This window comes from Schistocerca nitens, chromosome 4 (assembly GCF_023898315.1).
Source record: "Schistocerca nitens isolate TAMUIC-IGC-003100 chromosome 4, iqSchNite1.1, whole genome shotgun sequence".
NCBI lineage: Eukaryota > Metazoa > Arthropoda > Insecta > Orthoptera > Acrididae > Schistocerca > Schistocerca nitens.
The window spans coordinates 788727273-788742097 of NC_064617.1; the positions used below are offsets into that span (position 1 = coordinate 788727273).

At 43.9% G+C, this 14825-nt stretch overlaps 1 long non-coding RNA gene across 1 annotated transcript in view; it reads left to right on the plus strand.

The window, feature by feature from the left end:
- Positions 1–14538, plus strand: part of LOC126253168 (uncharacterized) — an 87035-nt gene extending 72497 nt beyond the window's left edge. The window contains exon 3 of the long non-coding RNA XR_007545914.1: positions 14148–14538. This is a non-coding gene — a long non-coding RNA (uncharacterized LOC126253168). The remainder of the gene's footprint in view (positions 1–14147) is intronic.
- Positions 14539–14825: the final 287 nt, after the last annotated feature.

A 14825-nucleotide genomic window follows, 5' to 3' on the forward strand; every position in this document is an offset into this window, starting at 1 on the left:
CTTTATTTACATTAACTTTGAAACACCCCCGTTTAATTCCTTTACTGAATTTTGGGTAATTTATCGTAGCCACCGAACAATTAATTATTATGATATATGACCGTGTGCTTAATGGATGAAAGGCTATCGGTTGTTCTGCTGTGGTTTCGGGAGTATTTCAACTGAATGCGGCTGTTCTGAGACAGAATAGTTAATGATTGAAAGTTTTTCTATTATTAAGGATCACAAAGGCTGCGATGTACAAACTGATATATATTTCCTACTAACACACAAATTCTGAGGCAGTTGCTACCTTCACCTTACACGTCTAATTGCGGTTATCTCTTTTTATTGATTGCTGATTTTCAGTACTTCGTCACACGCAATGCTGATGGTTAACATTCACAACAATCCTCACTGCAATCCGTGGTTGTTGCTGGCCAACGCGGTTAACACGAAACACGTAATTCGGCACTTGTCACTTTCTGTTTCATATCACTCACGAATCGGTATTAGTGAGGGTCAACCCCACGATGATCAGGGGGACGTGCTCACTCGTCATACTCCGGTGAATTTTACTCGACCACCATTCTTGCCCGTCTTTCCCCGCACTACTTCTCACTCATCACTCTACCATACTCTCCAGTACTACTACGCACTCAACACTCATCTCACTGCCTCCTGCAGCACTCGATAATCGACTCCTGTCTACTATCGACCTGGGTGTCGGATACTAGCATCTAAGTTCGTGGGATCATGGATCCCTTACAACTTGAAGATTTACTTATCTTGAAAAGAGTCCATGTGTTGTGATACAAGCACATCAGTAATAGTCCTCTTGCAGACAATATCAGTAATCTTGGTATAGTCACAATTCTGGCCACTGAATGTAGAGATGAGCCACAATATGTAACTGGAGGACACCATAATGCCAACTGTAACCCGCCATCTGGATTGCGAGCAACAGCAACATCCTCCGGAAAACTGCTGCCAGGACACACATCCAGGCCTGAGGGTGTGTCCTGGGGTGATGACGGTGACAGCAATCGCAGGTCCATGTCCACCACATCGGCAAGTGGGGACAGTGGGGGTGAGGGTGCATTGTCCATTCACTTCTCCTGGGGTGCCCTGGTGGCACCAGCAGGCAGTTGTGAAGGTCATGAGGACATGAATCTGGGGAAGAAAAGCAGCAGAATCATGGGGCAAATGACACACACAAATTTGTTTCTGGTGACCATGCTGAAAACCATTGGGACCAAGTACATAAACAAGCCAGTGAATGCCTGGAGCACAGCTCTTTCCCAGCCCCCATGGTTGCCATCAACCCTGAAAAGAATGAGATCACATGGCACAAAGTGATACTTGTGGACCATTGATGGCAAGGTATGTGGCAGTGTGTGTAGCAATCAGAGCAGCGTGTGATGGTGGTGGCCACGCAGAAGTTCCACCAGTATTGATCCATCTCATGGGTGGGAGTAATAAGAGGTGAGAAAGAGCTGCAGTGCCTCTTCCCGTGGGTGGACATCTGTTGGTTAAAAGTGCATATGGAGTGTTCTGCTCCTCCATTGGACTGGGGTGAAATGGAGCACTTGTAGATGACAAATGCCATTTCGTTCACAGAACTATTCACGGTCACATGAAGTGAACTGTGGTCTGTTGCCGATGCAAGTACTTCTGGCAAATCTTCTATACAAAATATGGAGGACAATACTTGTGTGGGGCTACATGATATGGTAGAGGCCATATGCACTGCAAATGGAAACTTGCTAAAAGAGTCTACCACTATTAGCCAATGGTCCTACAAAGACAATGTGCACTCATTTCCATGGTGATTGAGTCTTAGGCCAAGCTGGGAATATCTGTGGTGAAGCAGATTAGTTTTCCATGCATGCATGACACCTTGATGTCATCTGTTCAATATGGGTGACAATGCCCTGCCAAGTGCAGTGCCAGATTAGATTAGATTAGATTAATACTAGTTCCATGGATCATGAATACGATATTTTGTAATGTCCTTGGTGGAGCAATAGCAACACATCTTTTTGCAACACTTTGGGAATAAGCACATGTGATTGTCCACTGTCATTTTGAACTAGGATCACACCCTGCTGAACTGAAAGGTTATGCTGATGTGCAAAATGTTGGTGCACAACTGAGTTCTGGATGCTGTTCAATGAACGAGACCAAGACCTGCGAATGTAATGCAACAAAATCGTGAGATCTGGGTTTGCTTCTCTGGCCTACGCAATTTTTCTGTAGTGCAAGAGAAAATATTCCAGCAATTAGAGTCCTGCACATTGATTTGGCAACAAATTGTGGCACATGCATCAAAATCAGAGTCTGAACCAACTGGAAGGCGAGACAGGGTGTCTGCATTGCCATACTTTGCCGTAGATCTGTACACAATTTCATATTGATACTGCGAAAGCAACAAAGCCCATCATTGCAATTTTTGAGCAGTGCATGAAGGCACTGGCTGTGATAAATGAAACAAGGACTGCGAAGGCATGTGATCTCTCACTAAAAAGGACATGCAACTATACAAACAGTGGTGGAATTTTGTCACACCATTCACAACAGCAAGAACCTCTTTTTCTATTTGAGAATAATTTTGTTGGATTTGAGTTAACAACTTCGACGCAAAAGCAATAGGTCTATCTTGTTCACCAATCCTGTGTGAAAGCATCACGCTGGCTTCGTAAAACTACTGGCTTCGCAGGGTCAAAATGCATTAAACATCTGTTACCAAGCAAGACATTTTTGAGTTTCTGAAATGTGTCTTGACAGTCTTCAGTCCACACAAAAGGTACATTTTTGTGATGCAAGTGATGCAATGGAGCCGTGATCTGAGTGGCATTCAGTATGAACCGAACATAGTATGTCATCTTGCCTAGTACCGACCGCACTTCAGACACATTGTGAGTAGCAGGCAGGTAACAGATTACAAGCAAATGAAATTGTAGGAGGTGCCCATCCTAACTGCTTATCACATGACCTAAGTACTGTAGTTCAGCTTGAAAAAAGTCACAATTTTCGAGACGACACTTTGGTTCTGCTTCGACAACACTCAAAAAAGAGTACACAAATTCACAATGTGTTCCTCTGGTGTACAACCTGAGACAACAATATCGTCAATGTAGTTTGAACAAAATGGCACTTTTCCAGTTAGCTGTTCCAAGTAACAGAGAAAAATGGTGGGTACGGGAGCACTGGTGAAGGGCAAATACAAATACTTGAACAGTCCTAAGTGTGTATTTCCAACAAACACTTTCTGTGGTTCTTCGAGCCAACGGAATTTGCAAGTAGGCATCAGGCAAATCTATCTTAGAAAAGGAACGTCTTGCACAAAGCCTGTCCATAAGTTCCTCAGGGCAAGGTAATGGATAAGTGTCAACTACTGTCTGTGGGTTGACTGACTATAGACTTGAAGTCGAAGTCAACACAAATGCAAATGCGACCAGAAGGCTTAGGTAACAAAACGAGAGGACGTGACAACTGACTAGCTTGAAAAGGGGGAGGGGGGGGGGGGGTCAATTACACCATCATCTTGCAATTCTTTCAATTCACTGGTTACTTTGTCTCTTAAAGCAATTGAAACTGCGTGTGACTGGAAAAACTTAGGCTGTGCATTGTCTTTCAATGTAACATGCACTACAAAGTAATTAGCTTTTCCCATTCCTTCTGAAAATAGTTCAAGAAATTCTTTAAGCAATTGTATTTTGAGTCAAGAGCAGACACTGAAAGTACAATATCTTGGATAACAAGTCCAAAAAAAACCAAAGGCGTCTAAAGCGAATATGTTCTCACTGTCTCTTAATTGCAACAGAGCAAAATTCACTGTCCTAGTTTGAGAATTGTAAGTGGCATGCAAACTACACTGTCCAAGCACTGGAGTTTCCCGTCCATAGTAAGCAGTGAGGTGCTTGTTAGATTTAGAAAGGCTTGGTAAGCTAGACTATTCATACATGGCATGATTAAGCAAAGTTACTGAGGCATCCGTGTCTAACTAAAAGTTTACACGATGACCAGCAATTTGCAATGAGACAAATAGTTTGTTAGAACGTCATTGCACAGCAATAGGGCGAGAAGGAGGCACAACCTTAATCTTACTTTTGTCAGAACCTGTTGTAGGTTTTGAAAACCACAGTGTTCACTGCATGTGCACGAGCCTGTTTTTTTTCTGGGAGCAGGCAAAATTGGCCTTTTTGTGTCACTGCAAACAAACTGCATGGTCATGGCCTTTTTTTCCACACTTGTAACACGTTGCAGTCCTATATGTTATAGCAAGCAGAACATCTAGGGGAAGACTTGACTAAATTCACAGGCCTGTTTACAAGTCAGCGTGGCTGTCTGCATGGCTGTGTATGCACTCGGTATTGTGGCTGGTTGGTGTGGTTCCAAACAAGGGGCAAATCGACCTGACAAATCTGGGCCTGGTCAAACTTATTGGCCACTAAGGAACCGAAATAATATTGCTCTAAGATTTGCAACACTTGGGGAAGAGATGGATCACAGTACTATAAGATCTGTTCCCATATTCTGCTTTCTGGGACACTGAATGTTATTACATTGTGTATCTTGAAAGCACTGTGTACCACTGGTAGTACTTCTGTTTTGGCTTTTTCTGCAAGTAAAAGAACTGATATCTAGCTGCAGCTACTTGGACTTGCTGGTCATAGTATTGAGTTAATGCAATGATTGCTTGGTCATAGCTGAGTTTGTCGGGAGACACTGTTGGGATTAGTTTTTGTATTAACCTGAATGCTGGGAACCCCGCAATCAAAAGCAAGTATTGTAACTTTACAAAACCTTGTACATGATGAACTTGACAATGTGCTTGGAACTGAGTCAGGTATTCGAGCCATCCTTATTCTGATTCCTTAAATTGCTGGAGTGGTGGTATACTGATCAGCGGCACTTGTTGGACTGATTGGTTCATTGGTTGTGCCGCCAATGCAGCTTTTGCAGCCAGTAGTTGTTGTACCATCCTTAGCAGGGTATTAATTTGTTGGTTCTGAAACTGCAAAACTGATGTTAGATCCATCACAGTGGCCATCTGTGGCTGAGGCATGGCAGCAGGGGGTCGATGTGGTGGAGAATTCATCATTTACACAAATACGTTTTAGCAAAAAACAAGCAAAGCCCCTGAAAAGAAAAATTTGATTAGTTCTGCAGCTCCCTTCTGGAATTCATGCAATAACACAAAGACAAAAAATAGAAACACTTGAACAAAACCACCCCTGCAGGCCAAAACACAAGGGAAGCAACCAAACGATTCGGCCAAGTTGATTATCTCCAATCCCCACTGAATTATCCTCGTTCACAACTACAGAGTCTTGTACCACAAGGAAGCAAGGGAGAGGCTGGTATCCTCTTTCTACAACATAAATACACTCCTGGAAATTGAAATAAGAACACCGTGAATTCATTGTCCCAGGAAGGGGAAACTTTATTGACACATTCCTGGGGTCAGATACATCACATGATCACACTGACAGAACCACAGGCACATAGACACAGGCAACAGAGCATGCACAATGTCGGCACTAGTACAGTGTATATCCACCTTTCGCAGCAATGCAGGCTGCTATTCTCCCATGGAGACGATCGTAGAGATGTTGGATGTAGTCCTGTGGAACGGCTTGCCATGCCATTTCCACCTGGCGCCTCAGTTGGACCAGCGTTCGTGCTGGACGTGTAGACCGCGTGAGACGACGCTTCATCCAGTCCCAAACATGCTCAATGGGGGACAGATCCGGAGATCTTGCTGGCCAGGGTAGTTGACTTACACCTTCTAGAGCACGTTGGGTGGCACGGGATACATGCGGACGTGCATTGTCCTGTTGGAACAGCAATTTCCCTTGCCGGTCTAGGAATGGTAGAACGATGGGTTCGATGACGGTTTGGATGTACCGTGCACTATTCAGTGTCCCCTCGACGATCACCAGTGGTGTACGGCCAGTGTAGGAGATCGCTCCCCACACCATGATGCCGGGTGTTGGCCCTGTGTGCCTCGGTCGTATGCAGTCCTGATTGTGGAGCTCACCTGCACGACGCCAAACACGCATACAACCATCATTGGCACCAAGGCAGAAGTGACTCTCATCGCTGAAGACGACACGTCTCCATTCGTCCCTCCATTCATGCCTGTCGCGACACCACTGGAGGCGGGCTGCACGATGTTGGGGCGTGAGCGGAAGACGGCCTAACGGTGTGCGGGACCGTAGCCCAGCTTCATGGAGATGGTTGCGAATGGTCCTCGCCGATACCCCAGGAGCAACAGTGTCCCTAATTTGCTGGGAAGTGGCGATGCGGTCCCCTACGGCACTGCGTAGGATCCTACGGTCTTGGCGTGCATCCGTGCGTCGCTGCGGTCCGGTGCCAGGTCGACGGGCACGTGCACCTTCCGCCGACCACTGGCGACAACATCGATGTACTGTGGAGACCTCACGCCCCACGTGTTGAGCAATTCGGCGGTACGTCCACCCGGCCTCCCGCATGCCCACTATACGCCCTCGCTCAAAGTCCGTCAACTGCACATACGGTTCACGTCCATGCTGTCGCGGCATGCTACCAGTGTTAAAGACTGCAATGGAGCTCCGTATGCCATGGCAAACTGGCTGACACTGACGGCGGCGGTGCACAAATGCTGCGCAGCTAGCGCCATTCGACGGCCAACACCGCGGTTCCTGGTGTGTCCGCTGTGCCGTGCGTGTGATCATTGCTTGTACAGCCCTCTCACAGTGTCCGGAGCAAGTATGGTGGGTCTGACACACCGGTGTCAATGTGTTCTTTTTTCCATTTCCAGGAGTGTACTTATGTGCATTAATACAGTTCATTATTTACTTGAACTTGAAGTATTTACTTTTCCTGAATAGAGTCCATGTGTAGCAGTACAAGCCCATCAGTAATAGTCCTCTTCCAGACAATATCAGTAATCTTGCTATAGTCACAATTCTGGACCCTATGTACTGGCATAGCCTGTGCTGAACTAAACCGCTCCCCGAGCGGACTGCAGACACCAAACTGGAAGTGTGAATCAGTCAGTGCACCAGTGAGGCCCTCCGGTCAGCAACCTAAATACAAGCTGTCAAGAGGGCATTGGCAGCACATTGCTTGTCCATGTGTCTCCTGCCTCTCTTGTGATAGGTGCGCTTGATCCAGTGCTTACTATGGTTCTTCGTACTACATATTAGCTGACCGGTATGCTGGAGACAACTCACACCAGCACAGTGTTCACCTTGTTTTTACACTTTTTTTCACAAACTTTCCCAATTGCAATTTATTGTTACAATTGTTTCCTGTCTGTCAACATGTTTTCATGTCCTATCGTGTGTGTGTGTGTGTGTGTGTGTGTGTGTGTGTGTGTGTGTGTCTTTTTCAGAGGTTACGGGCACTCAATGCTGAGGTTGTCAGTGTGCTTACACATATTAAAAGACATAAATGCAGTGAGGAGGAAATCTATAAAATGACACTCATTCCTGTTCTAGGTGCTACAATCTGGAACTCCGCGACCGCTACGGTCGCAGGTTCGAATCCTGCCTCGGGCATGGATGTGTGTGATGTCCTTAGGTTAGTTAGGTTTAAGTAGTTCTAAGTTCTAGGGGACTGTTGACCTCAGAAGTTAAGTCCCATAGTGCTCAGAGCCATTTGAACCATTTTTTTGACACTCATTCACCCACTCCCATCTCACTCACATTGACCCACACAATCATTCTATCGCATAGGCCTTAACATGATGTAGAAGGGTGAAAGATACTAAACACTGTGATGAAGCAAGCTGGGATGATTTTAATTCCCCTCTTGTTTTTTTGTTATCGCATAGGCCTTAACATGATGTAGAAGGGTGAAAGATGCTAAACACTGTGATGAAGCAAGGTGGGATGATTTTAATTCCCCTCGTTTTGCCATCTACCTCATTAAAAATTCGTTTTTTTTACCTTCTACAATTTACCATTAACATACATGAATATAATCTGTATTTTTGTAAAAGAGGAATGTTGGGCCTCAGTTCTAAAGGATTTAACACCAGATCTAATTTTGTGCTTAGTTTGATGTATGTATTTGATTTTCTAATTTATTTTGGTTATTCCTAGTTATTATCTTTTGTTATAGGGTGAAACCAGTAATTGTTTCATAACGTAAACTCTATTGTTGACACATAAACAAGTATAAATTCTGTAATAATTGTAAACACGTGGAAGATGAAATACTAGTAATCTTAAAGTATCTATTTGGCTCTATTCAAAAACATGTTAACAAAACTAGCCTTGAATTAATTCCAAATTAATTAACAGTTTTGTCCAAAGTATTATTTACATAACTATATATTGTAATGGGAACTTTTGCCACTGAATGTATCAGGATGACCAAATGTAGCAGGGAGAGGTAGAAGGCACCACATTAAGATTCGTCCGACCTTTCCAAATGATTTATTTGTTTCTACTACAGTGCACCGTTCACCTCCATCCGCGTCACAGGGTCTTGCAATGCTGAGACCACCGCCCCAGCAACCCAGTGCAATGCACTGCTATGTTGGCCTTGTAGTGTCGGGTTGCAGGGCTGCACCGGGAGCTGACTCAGCGGTCTTCTTCCCCATTGAGTCAGCGCCACTCTGCTGGGAGTTGCCGAGCCACCCACTGCGTCCTTCCTCACTGGCGTAGCTGAGATCATCGCGACCACAAGCACACAAGATCCGGTGTCCGAATCTGCATCCCTCGCCTCAGGATGTGTTGGAAGCCAGGACAAATGCCCACGGTAGCAAGCAGAAGAGTGGCCCGCCACTGGCTGGCTGGCTGGCTACAGACCCCGCATTGGCCTCAGAGGGTCAAACCAGCAGCCCGCTGTGGACTGGAAAGCTGGCACCCCATCCGCTGCTGCATGTAGCTGGTGGTGTGAGCTCCAGGAGAGCTGCCATACTTGAATGCCTTGTTAGAAAACTGGCACCTATTTATACACGGCTGTGGACCTCTATTTTGCTAATGCACCACTCCGAGTCACAACACTTAGGTTGCACCAGTGGGCCCCTTCTGCCTGTAACTTGCGCCATGCAAACTGCTGCGTTTACGCTTTAAAGTGATTCGACGGCCCTGTGGCCTCCATTCTACTTCGCAACCACTGGTCAACGTAACTTACTGTCAACAGGCCCGCAACTGGCTGTAACTTGTGCACTCAGAAATGTTGCACTGAATCTAACTTTCCTATCTTCAACTGTGATGCCACTACATTATCCCCCTCTTCAGAAAGACCCAGTCCCCGGGTCAACCTTTAACTAGCTCTTAACTTGTTTGGGTCAGAACCTATGGCATATTTCCTTACTATTGGAAAACTTAAATGTGGTCTAGTGCTCATTAAAACCATGACATGAAACAAAACCTAAGAATTCCTTACTGGATGACTACTGCTCAATCAACCCGTTACCTACTCATCTCATGCCCTCAGTACCCAATCCACTGTAACTTGGACTACCCTTGGTTCCCTCTTGGAATTAGCTATCCCACTGATCAGAAAGAAAACAACACATAACAAAGTAAAGGCTGCGATGACACTTGGCACAGAGGTGCTCAAAATCATTGTTATTTGCCATTACCTTTCCCTATACTGAGTGACATGTTGCACAAGCTGTTCAGCTGATATGCACCCCTTTTGCTCTGAAATGAACTGGTTTATGGATCTCAACAGACCTGGCTCCAGAGTTTGATTTAACAAGGTCAGATTCCGCCTTGGCAAAAACTCTTAAAGTGGCTTCTGGCCAGTACAGCTGTGGCTGCGTAATATTCAATTGCGTGACTCTTGAAATTGCCGCTGGCAGATGGAATGTTGCTCCTATTATGTTACACTTAGCTCCATTGATTAAAATTCTGCTCCCCTCAAGCTCTATACGTTTCACTTCTGCACATACTCCCCGCTCAAAACAACTTGCTACTACTACCAAATTCTCATAGGTGGAGAAGATCCAATGCATCCCGACCTGCTGCAAGCTCAATTTTGGCTCTACGATGTCCCTTGGACAGTCTATTCCTTACGCCCTGGCTAAAAATAACTGCACCGTGCACATATCCCATATTTGTAGCTTCACAGATTTTTCCTCCAACATTCACTATTTTTGACCCAAACTCAACACCGATTGTGTGATAACTTTCATCCTTAAATTTACATTATATGAACTGGTCCAATAAATATGACTTTCCTGACCCAGCTCTGTTGATAACTAAAAATTTAATTAGGAAATCGTGCAACTATGACATCATTCAACATCTATTTATTATGGCTTTGCTGCAAAATTTACTCCGACACATTTATTTCTCCAGAACTGCATTTGATTCTCCTTTAACGCTACACTTCCCTTTTCAGTGACCTGAGGACAGGGATCACCATTACCCTTCCCCCCCTCTTCAAAAAGACTGCTGCCCCTAGCAGGCTCACAATACTCAAAAACATACATAAAATACAATGACTAATTAATCCATGCAAACCTAATGATACATGACACAAAAACAAAACAAAAAACTAAAAATACTCTACTATTTTCTGGATCGCAAAGCATATGGTACTTCATGCTGTACTCTATCTTCTAGGTTTTCCCTGTGCTTAGCACTTCTCTTCACTCTCTCTTTCTTCCTCTTTCCTTCCTGTGACACCCCTGGAATCACATCCAGGCAACCTTTAAATGGCCGTAACTGCCCAATGTGTACTATCATTGTTCTAATTGGCAGCTGAAGCTTAACATTAACAGGGGATGTGGTTTCAACAACTTGGTATGGCCCTTGATACCTCATGAGGAACTTCTTCATTTTCCCTTTTTGCGTATAGGGGCTGGACAGCATTACCCATTGCCCCACTCTATACTGTGCTAAACTTCCTTTCCACATCACTGTGTCTTCCTGCCTTTCCAAATCCTTTGTATTCGCCTTTTGTACCAATTTCCAAACATCCTGAATTGTCCTTGCGAATTGACATACAGATTCACCAGTCCTTCCTTTCTGTAGCCTCACCAAATCAAATGGTGATGGCATTTTTCGACCATACACTACCTCATATGGAGACAAACCGGTATTTGTATGGGCATTTGCATTGTACATGCATACAATATGCTTCAAATACTTGTCCCACTGATGCTGATGAGAATCCACATGAAAAATCAGCATCTTCCCGATTGTTCTGTGTACCCGTTCCGCCCTTCCATTGACCTGTGGATGCAACATGCTCGTCCTCAACTTCCTGACGTTCAACAATTTACACAGTTCCTTCATTAAACCCAACATGATGTTGGTCCCTTGGTCAGTAATTACTGTCTCCGGTACACGAAACCTCAAAATTAAGTTGATTACTAATGCTTGCATGACCATTGCTGCCTGTTGATTTGTCATAGTCACCATCTCCACATACCTTGAAAAATGGTCTATTATTGTCAGAACGAATCTGTTCCCCGATCTCTGCACACATGATATACAATTCTTGACATAATGATACACATTTCCTTTCCTTCCTCTCCACTCTACTATCATTGCTCTACACCCTCCATGACCAGATAACACGTGATCATGTGCTTCCTTTAAAACCTCATCCCTCGACTTCACTGGCACTACTGCACTTGGCTCTGAATTTGTTTCCCTGCACAGAAAACCATCATACACATTAAACTGTGGCTGTGTCCAATAAAATTTACAATCGTTGTCTGCATCCTGTAATTCTTGCCATACTGCTAGGTCATAACTTATGACTTCTACTTTTGCCGCCTTCCTACTTAGTGCATCTGCATTACCGTGCTTCTTCCCAAGCTTATGCACCACCTCATAGTCGAATTCACTAAGCCTCACAGCCCATCTAGTGAGTCTAGTAGACGGATCCTTCAACCCCAACAACCACTTCAATGCAGCATGATCTATCACTACCCGAAATCTTCTCCCATATAAATAACATTTAAAATACGTGATTCCACAGATTACACTAAGCATCTCCCTCTCAGTTGTTGAATAATTCCTCTCTGCTGCGTTCAACTGCCTAGATGCATAGGCTACAGGATGTTCTTTCCCATCAACTTCCTGAGTAAGAACCCACCCTAATGCTTCATTCGATGCATCACATGCTAGTATAAACTCCTTTTCAAAATCTGGAAACACAAGAACCAGACTTGATGTTAACACTTTCTGACACTCATCTGTCCACTCAAATTTCACACCCTTCTGTAACAATCACATCAACGACTGTGCTAAATCTGCAAAACCTTTCATGAACTTTTGGTAGAAATTGAAAATTCTGATGAATGACTGCACTTCCTGCACTTTTTCAGTTCCCGAAAATCCCTTACAGCCTGTACCAACCTCGGATCTGTTCGCACTCCATCCTTACTGATAATATGACCCAAATACTTTACTTCTTCTAATGCAAAAATGACACATCTCCAGGCTCAATGTCAAACGAGCTGCTCTTAACCTCATAAAGACTTCCCTTAACCACTGTCTATGTTGCTCCATACTACTTGAAAACACTAGAATGTCTTCCAAATTGACAAGACATTGTCGTGGTTTCAAGCACCTCAAGACACTGTCTAGCAATCTCTGAAACATTGCTGGAGCGTTTTTCAAACCAAATGGCATTCTAATGTACTGATAATGGCCTCCAGGTGTAGAGAAAGCAGTTTTGGAACGATCCTCTGGAGCCACCTCTAACTGATGACAACCACTTGTCAAATCCATTGTAGAAAAGTACTGGCACTGTCCTAAGTGATCCAAAGTCTCCAATATGTTTGGAATGGGGTATGCATCTATTACTGTCTTATTATTGAGGTATCAGTAGTCACAACAGAACCTGTATTTCTTAGTTCCATCCATAGATTTTTTTTAGGCACAACGACAATGCCTGCTCCCCAGCAACTATTACTATGTTCTATTATACCATCCGCAAGCTGCTGCTCAATGAAATCTTCCACAATCAGCTGCAAACACCTTGGTATTCTGTATGGTTTATGGTAAAGAGGTGCTTCATTCCCTGTTGGTATCCTATGTTGAACTAATGGAGTTGCTGGTAACGGCCCTTGTGGAAAAAACAAATCCTTAAATTCCCACAATAATTCTTCCATATGCTCTCTTTCTTCTCCTTTCAAATGCTTAATTTTGTCATGCAATACAGTTCTATGGGCAGTTAGTGGTTGAGTGCTTCGCCTACCTCTCGAACACCAGTCTTCATCATCTGGCACATCCATATTTGGTACTAAAACTCCTTTCCTCAAATTCACGTCTACAGCGCTAAAATTATCCATGTTCACAGGGGAACTACTCGCCCGTCATTCCCCTCCTGTATGCGTACAACACTACGTTTCACAAAACAACCCAATGGTCCCAAAACTTGATTATCCTGCAATGGTTCAATAACACATACTGTACCAACAGGTAGATTTGACTCCACACTTACCCAAAGCGACTTCCCATTGCCACTAGACACACACTCGTGCGAATTAAGCCTTAATGCTAATGTACACAGTTCAATTGGTTTGTTCATTATGTTGAACACCCCTCGCGACAGCTCTGCATTGACAACAGTTTCCCTTAGCTGAAATAACATTCCACCAAGTTCCACAGTTCATTGTACAAGGTAAATTTTGGCATGATGTTGATGCAAGAAATCTACTCCTAGGATCATGTCGCAGCCCTCACCTACCGGTGGTACTACCTCCATGCATGCATTAAATCAGACTTTCTCTATTCGAAAGTCAACTGTCACCAACATCAAAGACATGACCTCCTTATCCCACACTCCACACAGCCTATAACATGGTGGGTCTAGCTTCCTTCGTCCCATAATATTCCTAGTAGCCACTGACACTTGTGCCCCTGTGTCCAGCAAAATCTTAAACTTTTTAGTTCCAGATCCTACCACTGAACATCCCTCATTTAACGCTTGTCCACCTCTCCTATCTCCACTTCTCTATCCTCCCCACTACTGATTACCACCCCTTCCTTTATTCCTCAGTGACTGTGTACATTGCCTCTGCACATGTCCCGTATGACCACATGTGGTGTCACAAGGCTTAGGCCTGTCCCACCCCTCATTAAATCGACCAAGACTTATACGAAAAATTGTAAGAACAGTTATTATTATTATGTTCTTTAAGTTTGTTTTTTGGGTTTTCAGAAATACTGTGGGAAGAAAGTTTATTTATGTTGCAGATAACGTGGAAGACGTTGCCCAACAATCACCATGAAAGTTCGGCGTAGCGGCAAGTGGGCAAGGAATAAAACGAATGCTGCAAACTACCGCGAGCTATGGAAGAGCCTGGGCCGCGAGGGTGTCGAGCTTCCTAGGTCATCAAAGGAAGAGATTGTCTGCTTTCTCTTTGTAAACAGATCGATCGAGTCTTGAAAGGTTCATGTAAAACGTGTAGGCGGGTGACACATTAGGTGGGACCCGATGCCTGTAATACTTCCACAGTTATTAAAAAGGTGTTAAACAGCAAAACCAATAGTTCATCATTTATATAGATAAAAAGTAGCACTCAGGGGACATCGACAACATTCAACAGCTTTCCACGTGACCTACGGTACCAGATCACTGCACATCACGTCACGACTTCTTTAAAGGGGTGAGTTCCCAAAAAAAAAACATTAACTACATCGATTTTTAGAGTAGTAATTCAATATAAGACCGCAGTGTGTTGCACATTACGTGAATTCAGTGATTTTACAGTGTTTATCCAGCATGATGCATTAGTGTTTTATACATTACGTTAATTTATATCGAATTTGAAGAGTTTCTTCATAGGGAATTATTAGTGTTTTGTGTATATTAATTATCGTCAATCATTTCCAAAATGCCACCAAAACAAGATTCAAATGATATTAGTAAAA